This window comes from Cyanistes caeruleus, chromosome 9 (genome assembly GCF_971803275.1).
Source record: "Cyanistes caeruleus chromosome 9, bCyaCae1.hap1.1, whole genome shotgun sequence".
In the NCBI taxonomy this organism is placed as follows: domain Eukaryota; kingdom Metazoa; phylum Chordata; class Aves; order Passeriformes; family Paridae; genus Cyanistes; species Cyanistes caeruleus.
The window spans coordinates 31,769,759-31,787,909 of NC_141709.1; the positions used below are offsets into that span (position 1 = coordinate 31,769,759).

The window sequence follows — 18,151 nt, forward strand, 5'->3', positions numbered from 1 at the left end:
GAGCTGGAATTGTGCCCTACCACACTCCCCATTCCCTGAGTCGCCAGGTGGCACAGTGGAGCAGGGACCACTTTGCGATCCTACAAATGATATCCTAGTTATAAATAGCATTAATTAAAGAATCACAGTCATGGCATGCAACCAGGCATCACTGATTACTCTGGTCCTGCATGATCTGCTCAGAGCAAAAACTCCCTTGAAGTCCTCCCAGACTTCAAATACAATCTCTCTGAAGAGGTGTATTAAAAAAATCCCAGCAAGATGACAGGGTTTATGGGAATAACAGCAGGCATTTCTCTGCATGCAGATAATTCAATATGAAGATAATTAAAAAGTCTATTCTTAAATAATGAGGAATAGCACCCCCTGTCCCCCATCCCCATTTTGTCTACATTCTAACTCCCAGTCCTGCAAAGGTTTAGACTGATGGTTCACTTCTATAAGTGGAGCTTTTGAGATTGCTGTGTTCTACCCCAAATCCTGCAGGCAGCCATTCCTGCTGGCAGATTTCTAGCAGCCCCCATGAAGGGAAGGGTCTGGGCTTTACCACTGACTGGTCACCAGCTGAAGCTTGGGCCATACGAATGGGGGCCCCTCTGACAGCCTTATTAACACAAATGATTTTTATTCTGCATGCCTGGGTAAGCCATGGGCACATGCTTGCAAGATCAAGGCCTCAGTCATTAATAACTTGGGCAATTGCTTCACCTAAAGCCACACTCTGTCTGCACAGAAATCTTTCCGGGAATCTGGTAAAAAGATTGATGAAAATTAAACATCTACTTAGTGAAGCTGAAGTAACCAATATATGATTAATACTTTCCAATTATATTTCAGTACAGTACATTGCTGAGTTTGTTATTACCTGCACTCTTAACACTCCATCTGCAGTGTTAAATCCATCTGTTGCTGAAAATATGACTATATCTTCAAGGGTTTCTGAATCATCACGCTGGTACCTTTTAACATAATTATAATGAAGAGCGATATTCATTATCCAGCGGAAATTAGAAACCTATAAATATGAGGGGAGGGGAGCAAGGAGGTCCAGCATTGTCCACTATCTCAATTGATCACGTTGGCTTCTCTCACTTGAAGTATCTCTCTGGGCTTTGCATTTAGCACCACCAGTCCCCCTGCTTTCACTGATGTTTTGTTAACACCTCTCATGGGGACCTGCTCCCTCAGCTTCATTCTGCCAGGTGCAGGTGGGAAAGAGAAGTGGCTTCATGACTGGAATCCACATCAGGGTTCTAAGGGTGTGTCCCACAGCCAACACTTCTGGTGGGGCAGGATGTCAAACCTTGGGAATTGCTCACCTGTCTGGGGAGGAATGGCTGTTCTGGACCAGGTGGCCTTAGCACTGGGTTGTCACTTGCTGAAATGTCAAGAGAAATGTTCTGGTTGTTCCTACCTTTGAGAAGGATCTAAAGCAGAGGCTGCTATTTCTAAGTACTCAGTTAAATTGTTGGAATAAATATTTAATATTTTTGTGTATATATCTTAGATGTTAAAGAAACCCCCTTTTTAATACCGCAGCAGCTGGTTTAAATGTGCCTGCAGGTAACAGAAGGCAAAGCTTATGCCACAGTCTTCCCTGATCTCTGCTCCCTCCACTTCCTTCCCTCTGCCCTGTTAGGATTCATCCTCACGAAATCACAAGGTTAATTTGAAACCATTTAAAAAAATATATGAATTTTCAGACACCATTACACAGTTATGGATAAGATACAGGCTTCACTTCCCCCCGAATCACAGCAGTTTTTTTGAAGCTCGGGCTAGTAACCAGCTATGGAGAATTTTACAGGAAGAACTCAAACTAACTTATTTTAAAATCCTGCAAACAACACTCTTTCCAAGTGCCTTGGCTCTTGGCAAGCCCATGCAGATCAATGAAACTGGAGAGAGGTTTATTAACTATAAAACCTTTCAGATCCTCATGGGAGCATGAAACAGGATTTTCCTTTGCTGCTTCCAGAGGGGTCCATACCAGGACCAATCAGTCCACCAGTGAACCTGCTGGCAGTCTGGGGCTGGAAGGGGTTCCCTGATGTTCAGCAGGTGTCTGTACTTTTGGAATAGAAGGAATCTTGTCACTTGGTGTGAGAGATGGACAAAAAATATGAGAAGGACAAGGGTACCTGTCCATCCAAGGCTGTTGAGTCAGAGGTGAAGCTGCTGTGCCTTCTCAGAAAGAGAGGACAGAGATGCTTTCCTCTGTGCTATCAGAAACAGGGGTATTACCCCACTCTGGTGGTTTTTGAGGCTCATAGATTCCTGAAATCAACTTTCTCCTATCTAAAAGAAATCCACAGGGTTAATAGCTAGAGGCACAGAGCTAAAATGTGATTTTGAGAAAGACAAGAACAAGACGACGTGGTATTTCTACAGAAGAGAAAATGGGCTTGGAGTTTTAAAAATATCCTTCAGAAAAAAAACATAGCAATTAAAACTACTGAGCTGACTGAAGAAGCTTCAGTATGGCTTTCCTCTTACCAAGCTTTTATTGCTGTTCTTTGGAATATAATTGGTGATAATTTTCTACTTGGAGTCTGACACAAATCTTACAAGTACTAAAGGTACTTGGAAAACAAAAGAATAGGTTTTATTTCTCTTCATAAACAATTTGCTGTTGGAAAAAACGAAGCCTCTTGAACGACTACAAGACTTCAACTGCTTGTTTTAATTTCTCAAATAGTCCTTTCCTGTGGTTGTATTTTCTTCACTACAAGTAACTCTCACTTCTTTTCTGCTTTCCTACCATTCTGGGCAAATTTGTCTTAGGGCAGAGTTTAACCATTTAGCTGAAGAATATAGCCTTGAGCATTATAGGCTTTACACAGCACACTCAAAATTCACCCTCCACAAATATTCATTTAATTCTGGCAGGAATTTTGCTGATCCACTTAACCTACCTGGGATTTTAGTATTTGCTAGAACACTTAACAAAGAATACATGCGCACATACAAACCCCAGATGGAATAAAATTGATGAATAATTTGTGTTTGTGGAGAAAATGCTTGCCTGGCTCCTTTCAAGGAATGAAGGCCCCTTGAATTAGGTGCCCTGACTTTAGCAGGGGCTTCCTTACTAAATGGTACAATAAAAATAACATTCCAGAACTATAGGAAGAATTCAGGCAATAAATGTGTGGAACAATCTGAAGGGCTTATTATTCATCAAAGGAATTGCTAAACCTGGATTCTTTGAGCAATGCCATGAAAAGATAGAAAGGTAGGAAACACTTCATTGAGTGAACTTTCCTGCCAGATGTGTCAAAGTGCTGGCAGGGAACAGAAACACCAGTGGTGGGTAGAGCTCACCATTTTCATTTTTTATTGAATGAAATCAGGGTTGGGGTTTGACTGGTTTGGCACAGGAACTGCCAAGCTCTTGCTCTGCAGAGACTCAGGAGTGAGCACAGCTCCTGTTATTCGCCACAGGGAACCCAGAAGCTTGTGCAGGTCTTTGAAACAGGAGGCTTGTCCATTATCAAGAAAGATACTCATGTTGCTGGAAAGCACTGGAGTCCTCACTGGACAGATTTCAGTGAAACACTAAGAAAACCACTGATTTTGGTCCTTTTTTGCAAGAATCATGGAGGAATTCTCAAATCTCTGCACTGATGTGGAATGTTGTGTGCTGCAGTGAGGGTGCACTGTCTTCAACAGTCAGAAATAGGACTGAGAATGTGATGCTAGGCTTCTGTCTTTTTTCTACTTTTGTGCTCATCTGTTGTATTTTAACTTAAAAATTTAGATTCCAATAAGAATCGTTTGTTCTCATGCCTCTCCCAGAACCTTTTTATGAAAGCAGAGCTTAAAAAAAATTATGGTAATAATTGCAAATTATGTCAAAAGTTTTTCTTGTTTACCTGAAAGATGTCAGGTCTGAAGCAGCAGGATTTGTTTTGTTTGGTTGGCTTTTAGGCTGCAAAAATTAGCTTCCACACACTGTAAAAATTTGTAAAAGGGAAAAAGAAATGTTAGATCTTTTCCCTGTCACCTTATAAAGTGTAATTCAGCTTGACAGTTTCATGTACACAGGAGAAGTGAGAGAAACAAAAGCATTAACAGCACACATGAGTTGATTGTCTGGAGATTTGGTCTCTGGAGAGCAGAGCTGACGCCTTGTGATGGTGCAAGTTTCTTTGTCAACGAGTTGTGTGTAGTTCCAGGCTCCCTCTGGCTCATTTAACATGAGGAAACAGTCTAAAAGATGGCTGAAAAATGTGGAAATCCAGACTGATCCCACTCTACTGGTACCAGCTCAGCTCTCAGCTCATCAATTCATAAAAATTCTCTTTCAAGCATTGTTTTTCTCCAGTGTCTTGACATTTCTATTAATTTTCAATACTTAAGTGTTGCGAGGAACAAATTGAAACAGCATACCTAAAAAAAAAAAAAAGAAAAGAAGAAAAATAAAAGTCAATTGGTCTTTCTGCTTTTGCTTTCACCTGTTTTAACACTGCTGAAAATCCAGAGCAAGTCTTGATGTTAAACAAGACATTTCTGAAAAACAGAAACATTGTGTTATTTCAGATGAACAGTTTCAAGCTTCTCATTTCTACACAATTTCCTATATACAATATTTCTCTGCATGGCTTTCAAATATTTTGAATGCTATATCATTAAAGAAAAAAAAAAGGAAGACATAATTACATGAGTGTCAAAGATTAAGCAAGTCTTGACTGTCAGATAAAATGAATTTTAGTGAGTCATGAAAAGACCTCTCCTTCAAAATGGTGCTGGTAGACAAGGCTGTAGAAGAGACTGATTTGCAAGCACATTGACACAGGGATATCTTAAAAATACAAGATTCATCAGAGATCCTTTTAGGCACTCATCTGCTGTTTTTCTTTTCTCCTCTTACTCCTCTATTAATCGACCCCAGATAACCCCATCCATCACATCAGGGGAGCATTAGCAGTTTTGCATTTTCAGCCATGTAGACAACTCAGTCCTGCACTCCCAAGCATTTGTCATTGAATCACAGGATCACTGCAGCTGGAAAAGGTCTTTAATATCAAGTCCAACCATGAGCCCAGCACTACCAATCCCAGCACTATTCACTCCAGCACTGAGCAGTACCAGGGGATCTCCCAGGACTGCAGAACCCACTTGGCCCATCTCCAGTGGATTCCTTGATAAACCTCCAGCACTCATTGGCTCAGTTATTGCAGTGAGAGTATAATAATCACTTGAATTAAACTCACAAATAAAACATCAATGTAGGTGCTTCAGGAAGAACCATCTTTCCTTTTGCAAGCTTGAAGGTGACATTGCTCACCAGGCTGTCCTCTGTTGGTGGGATGGCAATGGGACACCACTGCCTGAGAGGAAACCAGTGCCTAATGCTTTGCCTTCCATCAAATATTCTGAAAACAGCCCAATCCTTGGCTGTGTCTCTCTCATCGTGCTGGAAATAGGCAACTGCATCCTCAATGTTTTCAAACTCAAGGCTTTTGCCTCCTGTTATATAAATGCAGAAAGAAAGTTACCATGTGCTCTTTCTATCAACACAAATTACCAATAACATTTTCAAATTTAAGCAGATGAGACACACGTCTTCTGTTCCCTGTGTAAAGGCTGGATCCACTTAAAACCAACAGGAGCCTTTTCATTCACTTCAGTGAACTTTAGATCACGTTCCAAATAAGTGACATGATTATTTTTTCACCCTCATATATGCATTGGGCTGTTCTTAGTAACAATCCTGAGCTCTGCAGACTCTCACTGCAGAAATCCCAAAAGATGTGAAAATCTTGTGTTTCTTTCAGAAGAATTTCTATTAATTTTTCTGGGACACATGAAAAAAAGTCTAACTATGCCTAGGCAGATTATGGGGGTAGTTTTAACAAGATAAACTGTGCTTATATTCTGTAGGTATTGGATTACATCCCATAGTTGAACTCAGATCTGACACAGCACCTCACACTATGATCCATCCATGCTGGGGACCTTCCATCACCAGGAGCATTCAGGTTGTCATGGGCAGCAGTCTGTAGAGGATCCACAGAATCACCAAGGCTGGAAAAGACTGCAAGGTCATCAAGTCCCACCATCAGCCAAGTACCACCAAGTACCAATTCATTCATATCATGAACTGCCATGAATTGTCTGCTCATTTTCTGAACACTTCCACTTTTGCATGGTGACCCCACCATTTCCCTGGAGAGCCTGTTCCAGTGTTTAACCACTCTTTCAGTGAAGAAATGTTTGCTAATATCCAATCTGAATTCTCTCCTGGCACAACTGGAGGCCATTTCCTCTTGACCTGTGTATCCTACATAACAGGGCACTACTCCACAGCCCAGCCCTTTGATACACATGCATATAAAAACTGAAGGCTGATAATAAGGATTTGCATTGCTCTTCACAAAGGCCCACACGGTAAAATCCAAAATGCCAAATCCTCTCTTGCATCCAGTTAAAGTGATTCATTTGGGGAAGGGAGGTTTTATAATGTGTATTTGAGCCTGGAGGAACTATCCTGTTAGCACACCAATAAATGTTGAGTGTAATACCACAACACTTTCCTGTACCAAGGGAATTCTCACAGTGCTTGTGTCTGCAGCAGGCAAAGAAAAGCAACAGCTTTCCCCCCTGAGCCAGCCTGCCTGCCATGTGCCAGGTCTGCACGAGCCCTAGGTCCTTCCAGAGCAATATGTTAACCAGGAAATTGGAGTAGAAACTTAATCCAAGACCAAAAAGAAATATGAAAATGTGTACAAACAGCTCTCCAACTGTTGTATTCAAAAACACACACACACACACATACACACACATACATATATATATATAATTTTTTCTGCCTTTTTAATCCCCCTTATTATGAACAGGAAAAGGTGCAAGACTAGGGTAACAGTAAAAGAGAGGAAAATTTCCAAAAACTAAAAGGCAGAAAAGAGAAGATTACTTAATTATTATCTTTCTTTCTCTGCCCAAAACCTTCTTGAAGGACATTCCCCCTTCAAATTTGAGCAGAGAGTATATATTTTGATCACAAATACACTTTAAAAAATACTGTTGTGTGTAGCACTACCTTTGGTGTACTCTTAGCAGGATAGATTTTATGTCAAACTGATTCTCAGCAAAGTTTGCAGAAGTATTTGCACATGAAATATCCATAGGATTTGTCTTATCCCAAAACCATAAAAAGTTATTGTCATTTTGTAACAGACTCACTGCCCAGCCACATTCTTTCAGACTATGTAAGCAGGCTAAAAGACCTCAAGATCACAGTGCATCCTTCTGTTCTCACTCTGGGAGCTAAAATTCTCTTCACTTGTGGAAATGTTGCGAGATTTTATTTTGCAAGTCATCAAAGAGCACAGAATGTCTTAAAATAAAAAACCACCAAGAGAAATCCAGAAAAGTGCCTTGTATTTAAAGGTTCTGCACATACAAGAATCAAAATACATACAACATGTGAATTTTCCACATCCTAAAAGTTATTTATATGTCTAAATCCTTTTTTGCTTAGAGGAGCTAAATGCAAAAAGACTTGGAAGGATGGGCCTTGAAGTGAGAGCTGTAAGTTCAGTGCTGCAGCTGGACAGAGCAGCAGCACTGCAGGGACAAGTGGGGACAAGCCAGGCACACTGTCATTTACCTCTTGAAATTCCAGGCATTTCAACACTTAAAACCCTGTGACCTGTAAAATGTTTGTCTTATCTAACCCTCAGAAGCCTTCAGAGTTTCTCCTTCATCAGTCAGAAGGTTTGACTACTGCTCAGCACACAAAAGTGCATCTCATTTGCAGTGAGATAACTCCACAAGCAGAGTTAGCATTAACAGAGAAGAACCAAGTCCAAAGTCTATTCTTGTAACACTCATCAGACTTCAAAGAGCCACAGCTCCACTGGCCCAAATGTACCTGCAGATGTATTAACATGCACTCAAAAGTGCTGTGAGCTCACACAGTGAAGCAAGACCATTTATAACCCTTCCAACCCATGTTCCACCCAACCTTGGGAGCTTCGGCCTTCACACTTCTTTTTGAAAAATGGGCTGCAACAGGAGAACTGCTCATGAGCACATTATCAGTTGCTTGAAACTCAGCCTAGCAAAACAAGCAAAACAAACACACCCTGAAAGATTAATGCAGCATTTGCTGACTGGCAAGCTTGCTTTGGATGTAGTACAGCAGTGCTGACTGCAGACAGCCAGGCTCCATTACTTCATAGACCTGTCTAGCAGCAGGAGACACATCGGGTGGCAGGTACCAATTCTCAGATCACAGAGATCCTACCGAGTGAGGGATGTCATGGGCTGTGCACAGCTCTCCAAATGGGTGAGCCATCCCTGCAGCAGGGGGTTAGCAATGTGCAGCGTTACTTTTTCCCTTTGCTGTTTCTGCATCTTCAGCATCTTGAGCCATGGCAGTCTGCATGCAAGGGTGAGCTGCTGAGTTTCTGAGATGAATACAGACACAAAGACAGCTCCACACTGTGTTTGTAGTATCTCCTTTTATCAGGACATAAGTCCAAACATTTTCTGTTTACAAATAAGACAGCCCAGTGAAGCTTTGTACTCATATTAACAAGGGTGAGGGTATTCCCAAAGGCAGGCAAGTGCACATGTGTGGGTGTGTGTATATATAGACATCAAGCAACTCTTGGATGCATCAACAAGTTACTGGGATAATGCTAAAGAATTAACAGTTAAACACAACAATTATCTTCTAAGCTTTGCCTCAGACAGTCAATAATCTTGTCCCAGTTAATGCAGCTGGCATTATTCCCATTCAAAAGGGCAGGACTCTCCATTAGACTCTTGAACAACTGCACAAAGAAAAGTGATACACAGGTTAGCAGAGATGCATGGAGCAATCCAGCCATGGATTTCCCACATTTTGGCACTTGGTTTTTTATTAGTTATGTCAGTTAAGTGTAGGAAGGCATGGCATGGATGATAAACCCTGGAAAACTTCAAAAGTCCAGTTTGTGCTCTTTAATTGGGACAACTGGAATTCTGAATGGGAATGATGTATACACTCTCCAGAGAGAAAAATGATCCACAGGGTTTTCAAATTCACAAAAGTGAATCTGTGTGTAATTGTGGCCATAGCTACTTATGATTAAGTCAAAAGAACCCATTAGCAAGGCACACCTCCTCTACTTTTTATAGATAAAATTAGTTTGATTCAGATATGCAGTCACAGGTACTTTTTTAGCTAAAAATGGACAGGGGTTGTGATAGACCACTATTTTCTTCCTATATCATTTATTCATGGCAAGGGACTGACAAGACACTGACAAGATTCATGACAAGATCACAGAAGGATTTGAGGTGTCCAGGTACCAGAAAGCCACAACTTTATTTCCTTTCAAGATCCATTAAACTCTTCCATATAATTTTTTGTTTTACCACTATTTTGTAAAGACACCTTCAAGATGCAAAACAAACCTAGATGAGTTTCAAGCTAAGGCAAACCCTTAAAACCCTTAAAATTAGTTAAAAATCTAGGCAATGTTTCAACAACAAATGCTTTGAAGTCCAAAAATAAGCTTATCCCAACACTGTTTGTTTTCAAATCTTTCCTTCTACTTGCATTTTTTCAGATATTCAGGTAGATGCCGCTTCTCCCCTGCCACTACTTGACCTGAAGCAGGGAGCAGTGTCTCCAAAGCCATGCTCCATGCAGGCAGACTGTACAGGAAATAAAGGCTGGGATTCTTCTGCCTGCTCTGTCAGATATGCCAAGCAGTTTGTGGAATTCCAGAGGCATTTGTCCAACAGGAGAAATACTTGACTCCAGCTTCCTGATCTGCACATGAGGAACAAGTATTTCCATGATAGTCTCCAGTTCAGCAGACCTGAAAGCTGAGGATTTATTACACACAAGATGAAGAAGCCTCTCCTTTGATCATTTATACAGCGGTCTGTGAATGAAGGCATTCAGAGCCCAGCTCCAGCACACTCTGAAATATTCATGGACACAGCCAAAAACAATAACCAAACATTGGTTGGAGAGCAGATCCTCTGCTGGGGGACATCACATGGCAACTTTCGTGGCTTTGGTGGGGGAACAACAGTTTACACAAGCTAAAAATGTAATCTTTTTGCACATGGAGCTCTTCTTTTTAAACCATACCTTGATACACATCTGTGAGCCAGATAATAAACACTGCAGATAAATCACTGGAAGGTTTAGAGAGCTCTACGTGCTCTCTCAGACTTTCAGTTGTAGAGCAGAGGCCAGAAGTCAGCACTGATTATACCTCAGTAGCAACTAACCATTATAAATATCAAAGTTGCACTCATTTGGACAATTTCTTGGAGCTTTCTGTTCTGTTTCTGGAGGGCTCTCTTCAGACCTCTGCATCTTTTATACTGTGGTACTTAGATACTTATACCCCATGCTTGTGTAGGGCTGGATATCCCACTGAGCCTTGAAACATCAAAAAAGGACTGCCAGAACATTTCTTTCTCCTGTACATCAAACAGACATCTCCATGATGTCCACAGCAAGTTTTCCCCATGACCCAACCCCTCATTCAGCCATGGCCTGTCCCAGAACTGGAACAGCACCTGCAAGTTATTGTCACCTTGAAAGGAATCATTCACACACCCCAAGCTCTTGGGGTTTTAAGGAGTAGGGAAGTCCCAGTCAGCTGGAGCTACCCAAGGACATGGATATTTGTCGAGAAGTTTTCTTTGACACTTGGCTGAGGTGTAGTTCTGAAGTGACCTTCTTGTAAGAGCTACCACAGCTCTTCATTAACTACTGAGATTTTTCAGAAGGACATAAAAAATGAGGTGGTGGAAAACTTCTAAAAGAGGTGAGCTTTGGAGAACCCTAGGTGGCAAAAAAAGGCAAGGACAATAATCACCTCCAGTTCTGTTCTGAAACACAAAAAAGGCACTCCCTTAAAATTCAAGTCACATTATCATATCTGAGTTCCCACCTCTAAGTTCTCAGACTCACACTATTTTCTTCCAAAAACTGGTCAGCCATTGTCAGTATTTTGAACTTCTTAGTGGCAATCAAAATTTTTTTAAAGATAAATACTAAGAAACTGGTAAAGAGAAAAAACATCATTATTTTACCACCCAAATCCAACAGCATTGTCTCAGGAGGCACCTGAAATTTTTCTTACATAAATACTACAGGCTTGAGCTCATGCTAAGACAATCTCAACAACCTTTTAAGCTTTAGTAGAATAACTTGCATGTTATAACTTTATTCAGTCATTAGGACAGCAGTAATTTAAGACAGGAAATAAAGAGGAAAAAATTGCCTTTGCACAAGTTATTCTATTAAGGACTGGAATATTAATGCTATTGGGTACATGAGACCCTGTGCAACCATGGAAACCATGGCACTGGATCCATTCAGCCTCCAAAGCTGAGCTGGGGCCTATGGTTGCTATGAGAGGATATAGCACACACCCCTCAGCAGTTCTGGTTAGAAAGTTCTATTGTGTGTTTGTCTACACTTCATCTCAGCATAAGGCTATTTGTGGAACCGAGGTTAAGGAGAGGGTTCTGAAATCTGAAAACATACCTTTCAGATTAATTTAGGAAATCAGATGCTCTTTCAGAACAGTTTGGGGCATATTTGCGACAATTTAACTGATATCTTTCCTTGTTCTGAAAAGATAAAAAGGGATATAGTGAATTTGACTTGGAGAAGTTAGGGATTCATTTATATTCCAGGAGCATATAAGTATCCTCTTCAAGCACATCCTCAGCCCAGACATCCTACAGACAGCCTGCAGGAGTTGGTGGTATAGAAACATGCCATTGGTTTATGGCTTGGGTTTTTTTTTTTCTTTAATTGCAAAATTTTAAGAAAAAATATAAATGTAAATCCTCTGAAACACAACTCAAAACTGTAGCTATTATTTAATCTATTATATTTTCTAATTGCAAGAGCAATTACACGAAGAACAATAACATGGCAAATAAAACCATCTTGATGTACTATTTTAAAGCCTAAAAATCAAACAGATGTTTTCTAAAAGGTTTATGAACTCTCAGTTCAGGGAATGACATCTGTAGCAGGGTGGGGTGGGACAAAACTTTCCCTGTGAAGAACATGGAACTCACCTAAACCAACAGCACAACTTTTGTTTAAAGTGACTTATTAAGCCTTCAAAGCAGGTGATGATCTCTGCACCAGCTCCTCTGACAGCAGCTCCCCCACACCAATTTTCCATGCTCAAGGTGCTGTCCTCAGACCACCTCTTCCCTCTCAGCATCAGAACATCCCCTACCCAAGCCATTCATATTCCAACTTTCTGTGTCACTGTCTCATTTCAAACCGCTTTTCCTACCTTGCAGGACCCGCTCTCTCTGGGAAGATCGAGCCGTAGTTTGGTCTCGGTAACGTTCACCATCTGTCCCCTCTCCGTGCTGATGCCTCTCTTCCCCAAGACAAATTTTGCTGCTTCTACATATGCAGGATACACCAGAAATACCAGAATATCCAACTTGAGAAAACTGAGCAGAGCTTCAATCTTCTGAGTCCAGGTGCCTCTTTTAGTGTGGTTGAAGTGTTCAGCGGATGACAGTGCTTGTTTCTGGGAATAACAGTCAAGAGCAGCCTTTCTGCTCAAGAAAGGCTTGGAATTGCTTCCAGCTTTACCGCTATCAGAAGGAGTTTTGATTCCTGTTTCATTTTAAAGTCTATAAAAAAGCCACCCAGTTTCCTCCAAGCTGTTGCAGGAGCATCTTGCTCGGTGTCACTCAGCGGCCTGGTGGCCACGGTTTAGCAGCTCGCAGGTGCTGCAGGTGTTGGATCGGTTGAGGTCAGTAGTTCACCTGAGGAATGTTCAGCAGATGGAGATGGCTCCCCTGGCCCTCAGACAGGCTGAGGAACATGCTCCAGACAAATATTCTACAATAACGTCAGAGCAGGCAGAAGCTGTTTACCTGAAGGTGTTCAAAACTATACACTCAGCACCAAAAATGTTTATTCAGTTATGGCAGTAACCAAAATGAAGGAACCTTGTAAATTTTATACTTACCTAGCAGATGGCAGAGCTGTTCTTCCCTTGCTTTTGTTTAGTGGACCATTATTTTGGAAGACCAAACTCCAAGGACAGTTTCTTTCTCTATGCATGACTCATGTGTCCTGCACAAGAAGCCAAAGTGGTTCAAATCTCTTTTTGAGCTATATGGCAAGACTGGTTAACAGAGACTGGTGTCACATCTCTTTAGGAAAAGTGTTCTCTGAAATTCTTCAGTGCCTCCTTTTTCATGTATGATTTTTCCAAATGTAATTGTAACACCTGCATCCTACTTCTGTATCACACTTTGATCTTATCAAGCAAAAGTCTTGGTGCTTAAATGCTTTTCATGAAAGTGCTTTTGGAAAAGTCTGGTGTGAGAAATACCAGGCAAATGCTCAACTCCTGATTTACAAAGGGTAGCAAATCCCTCAGCCTGAGCATTTGCCATTAATTTGCAAAATAAACATTCTTAGGAAAGCAGAAGTTGTGAATGTGCAGGAGGCAGCAGGGAGAATGTCCGGGTTGGTGCCCTGGTTCAAACACCAGTACAGTCATGAACCACTGGAAAGACCAGGAGCCCTGTTTTGGGAACATCTCTGTTGTTATCTCCAAGGATCTGCATTGAAGGGCTGCCAGGAATTACGAATCCAGACATCTACTGCTGGTTTATCAGATATCTTAGCTTTGGGATAATGCACACCAGAATCCACACTTTAAGCAAAACACAGAACCAGACAGGTGTCTTGTGGATGGCAAGGAGCACCAAGGATCACTCCGCTCATTCAGGATCAGCCTCATTTCAGAGACAGCTCAGAAGCTTCTGTTTGCAGCACGTTTGCAGCTATAGCCTTAAGGTTTCGGAGTGTGAATTACTGTGGTGACATGATGAGGCAGAGAGAAATGGCAGTGACCTGCTTGCTACTGTTTGGAAGTGTGTTAACCCGTTCCTACCCACAGCCATGAGCATTTCTCACGGCTGAAAACGCATTGTACAGGTCATTAGGTGCCCTGCTTTAAGTAAGTCTTTGGAATTTGGGCCCATTGAGACATACAAGGAGAAATACTTTAAAGGAGTAAAAATTAAGAACAGAAAATTTAAACCAAGGGTTATTTTTAATATTCAAGTAGTTTTAATAATAGAGCCTTTTTCTTACTTTCTACCCAAACCACGTTTCACACGAAACTGAGTAGCTCTGAAAAACTGCATTTATCTATCAAGAAATGGAGAGAGAAGCTGCCATGTTTAGAGAAGGAATAAAGCTTAGGACTTCTACATTAGTGCTTAAGCAATATCAGAATCTCTCTTGGCTTTCTGATTTACTCACTAAAATTCAGCAGACTTCCTCACAGCAGGAAGTAAATCTCCATTCTGGATGGCAAGATCTCCACTCTGCTGAAGTCAAAGTAACTTTTCCCTATAAGATACAAAGAGAAAGAGGATTTAATCCTCTTCCAGTATTAGGCTTTTGCACCTAGTTGGGATTTGCCCATGAATTTATATTTTAATGTCTAAATTCTAACACTCTTGGAAATCATGCAAGTTCCAAAATTCCAATCAGTATGTAGGGATGGAAATTGTGTTATCTGGCCTAGGTTCAGGTATTCCAAACTATCCCTACTATGTATGTATCCTTAGGCCTTCAGAACTACATAGGCAATATGGAATATTAGTGGAAGTAATTTAGAATTTTGGCCAACACAATTTTGGCCTATAGAACATCTTATAAATGTGATATATTTACATGTGATAGATTGATGTAATATATAAAACACATTAGCTCTAACTGTATTTAATAAATGCAGAGAGCTAGCAATATCAAGATAGATTTATGATTTCCCCCATCCCTTGTTTTACCAGTGATAATCAAAAAAGACTACTTGATTTAGACCATTTAGCTGACTTTTTTTTTGTCATTTTGTAGTTAATGTATATTTTAGTATATTCTCCCTTACTTTTAACAAAATTGTATAGGTGCAGACTCACACACAAATCAAAAAGTTGCCTGTTTATTACATCTTTTTAGGAACACGTTGGTATATCTCTATTCTGGAAAACATTTCACAGTTCAGTGATGGAAAATAGTTTGCACTTCATTTGTGCATGTACTAATTTTAGATTAAGCAGGACCACATAAATCCTGCTGAAAAATGATGCAATTAAGCCAGACCTATTTGTAAAGAGGACAACATGTGGCTGTAATTATAATGGCAAAGCTTTTGGTAACACATTGACTTATTAGCGCGCTAAGAGGAGTTTGTGCAACATGCTGAGTAAGTCTTTACAGGAATAAATCTTAATATTTCCCCTAAAGCCATTAAAAACCATCCTCTGTTGCATTTCTGATCAACTTCCAGGGTGATTTGCTTTTCCAAAACGGTCACTTTAGTTTTAAGAGCTGCAGTCAGTGTGTGCTGTGCCTACTGCTATGGTGGGAGTAGCTGTAGTTGCTCCATTTGACTTTTTTCAGAGCAAAACTCTTGCCCAAGAGTGGCTGGATGACTAGCACAAGCACCAAAGCTCTCAAGTCTGTCTATTTAGGTGACCAATAATCTGTAAAGATTTATGGAGCTCATACTTCACAATGATGTTGCAATTTAAATGAGGATTTCAATTTCTTAGCACATTTCTAAACCCTTGGCAGCCCCCGAGAGCAGTCGGTGCCTTCACCAACACAACCTGTGGTAAAAATTGACTATACACTCCTTGTCCTTATCCATGACCACAAAGACTGTGTCCAGTATGGTGCCAAGGAAGGCATCAGAGGAAAAGGAAAGCTAAGTTTAAGACCATTTTTAGCTGTTAGAGCCAAATTCAATTTGCCATCTGTACTTCAGCAGAAGAAATCCACACTGTTCTGCAAGCATCCCTCCCTTCCTGCTGCCCATAGGTCACACTGTCCTTTGTGGTGACATATGGGAAGGGTTTTGTGCTCTTGAGACACACCTGTCAGGGCAAGCAGGACAGAAGTGTCCTAAGCCATCCTATCCAGGACATTCCCTGGGACAGGGACCAGCAGTGATGCAAGTTTCTAATTCTCACATTCAGCAAAAGCCCCTGCAAGCTCAGCTCCACAAAGTGTGTACTGAAGGCGAGTTAGGGCTCAAATGCAGGCTCAGGTCCTCATTTGAAGTGCAATACACACATACCAAAACTCCTGCAGACAGCTTTTGGGACATTGGTCCTTCTATCACCTCCTCCACATTCAAATGTTCGTGTATGGTGGATGCAGAAGGAGATGTGAGAATCTCAGGATTCTCACACTCTCCCAATGCCACCAGGCTGGCCAGTGATGGGGAGGCTCTTTCCAGTCCAGCCATGGAAGTCTGGCTGCCACATGCAAGAAAGAATTAATTTGTTAATCTTTCTCAAATTCTTCTTAAGGATGCTGTGGATGATAATCTGGGAGAATAATACAGTTTTGCCAATCACATGTGGAGCATTTACAGGTAAAAAAAAATAAAAAATCCGTGTAAATTCCAATCCCCGGCATTTCTGATTTGCTGCTTTATTCTTCAACATAACAGGAAAATCTTATTTTCATAGTTCATGCCTATCCCTGAAGTAGATCAGAAAGACCCTCTCATCTCCAAAGGGCTCATTTCCTTCAGAATTAAGACACTGAGTCAGTTCTTTCTATAGTTTCAGTGACCTTTCTTCCCCTACTAGCTGGGGGGCTTGGTTCTTTCACAGGAGAACACGTAATATAAACATAATCAGCCCTTTCACATCATGGAACTCTTTGCTTCAGCAGGAGATTCCTTACTCTGATACATTTTTTTTTTTCTGATATGCTTCAGCTAAAGTAAGATCCATAGGAAGGAAAAAAAAATATGGAGTGACCTTAAATGCTAACATCCACTGAAACATCATTTAAAGTGCACCTGTGTCTTGTCATTTCAAAATTAATATAAGGTAAGTTATGTGATCCCTTTGGGTAATTAATTCAGCCCTCTTGGATTCCCCTTTCCCCTCACATTTATTAGCACAGAAAATCCTCATGCAGACAAACAGACAAAATAGCCACAGGATTCCTGTGCAGAGCAAAGCACTTGGAGGAGGAGAAAGGGGCAAAGCTCTGCCTTGGTGATTAAAACACCTGACTGCCTGAAGCATTCAGGTGTGGGGAAAATGTTGCTGAAGTGATGCAAGCCTTTAAAAATGCCATCATAGTTTGCCTGGAAATTCAAAATCCTCATTAGTTGTATGAATAATTTATCAGCTGCTCTACCAGGCAGGGAAGGGACACTTGTGTTGTGTACTTGACTAGCAATGAAGTTGGTTACCAGAAGCAAAAAGTTTCTGAGAAATGGAAATTCGCTCACAAACTGTGGTCATTCTTTGCCAGAACTTTTACAAAGATATCATAAAGAGACCAGTCACAGAGGCACAGGGTATCCCTTCCAAGGACTGCACAAAGTAGTTAATGCACTTTAAAGAACTGCACTGACTTTAATCCACCTCTTACTTGGTTTAAATAACAGATATGGCGTGTGCAGAATTTAAAAAAAAAAAAAAAGTTAAAAAATATCCAGTGTTAGTAGTTAAACAGTCTCAAAAATGTATTTTAAATTAACTTGAGGAAGTTTGAAAGTACTGTAAGGAATAAATGTTGCTTTTAATCTTTCAAAGCCCAAACTGTAGCATTCCTGTTATCTGCTCCTGCCAAGTGTAAGAAGCGTACAGGTCTTTAGGCACCCAGCAGCGATTCTTGGAAGGGCAATGAAAGAGGGAATGGCGAAAGCCTGCCAAAAGGAAAATCAAAGCCATACCTGCAAGCTGCAGTACAGTTCTAGGAATCCCTTCTGACTTTTCCTTTTCATGTGTTTGAAACTGAAACTTTTCAAAATGTTGGCGAGGTTCTTTAAAATAATTTTTACTTCTGAAAAACCTAAACAACTTGGAGGGATGGGGGAGAGGAAGAAAGAGGAAGCAGGGATGGGGTTAAACAACAAAAAATAAATGGGAAGAAAAAGGGAAGAAGCGCCATTAGATGGAACTGAATTGTCCCAAAGCAGCCTCTTCAGAGGAAAGGAGTCCTAAAATGCAGGAAATCTGTCTAACCCTCTAACTATTCCCACTCAAGCTGCCCCGAAGTCACAGATGTTACTGATTCAGTTAGATAGCAATTCCAAGCTCCCAAAACAGATTCCAAGTGAGAAAATAGGAAAAGTCCTTGGTTGCTATTAGA

At 40.8% G+C, this 18,151-nt stretch overlaps 1 protein-coding gene and 1 long non-coding RNA gene across 5 annotated transcripts in view; both read right to left on the reverse strand.

Moving 5' to 3' along the window:
• Window positions 1–3,314: 3,314 nt before the first annotated feature.
• On the reverse strand, window positions 3,315–6,040 carry LOC147651759 (uncharacterized). The gene is made up of 3 exons (XR_015273709.1): window positions 5,932–6,040; window positions 5,217–5,472; window positions 3,315–4,392 (listed from the first exon to the last, which is right to left on the reverse strand). It is a non-coding gene; the product is annotated as an uncharacterized LOC147651759 (long non-coding RNA).
• Window positions 6,041–7,369: 1,329 nt separating this feature from the next.
• LOC111932990 (uncharacterized) overlaps window positions 7,370–18,151 on the reverse strand; it is a 72,058-nt gene continuing 61,276 nt past the window's right edge. For 2 of the 4 annotated variants that reach the window (XR_015273703.1, XM_086841722.1), the window contains 5 exons: window positions 14,288–14,377; window positions 12,978–13,084; window positions 12,285–12,771; window positions 11,513–11,598; window positions 7,370–10,851 (listed from right to left, as the gene is read on the reverse strand). The gene's annotated coding sequence lies outside the window, so the exon portion shown is untranslated. Of the gene's footprint in view, window positions 10,852–11,512; window positions 11,599–12,284; window positions 12,883–12,977; window positions 13,085–14,287; window positions 14,378–18,151 lie in introns of all 4 variants that reach the window. The other 2 variants (XM_086841719.1, XM_086841721.1) reach the window with 2 other exon arrangements.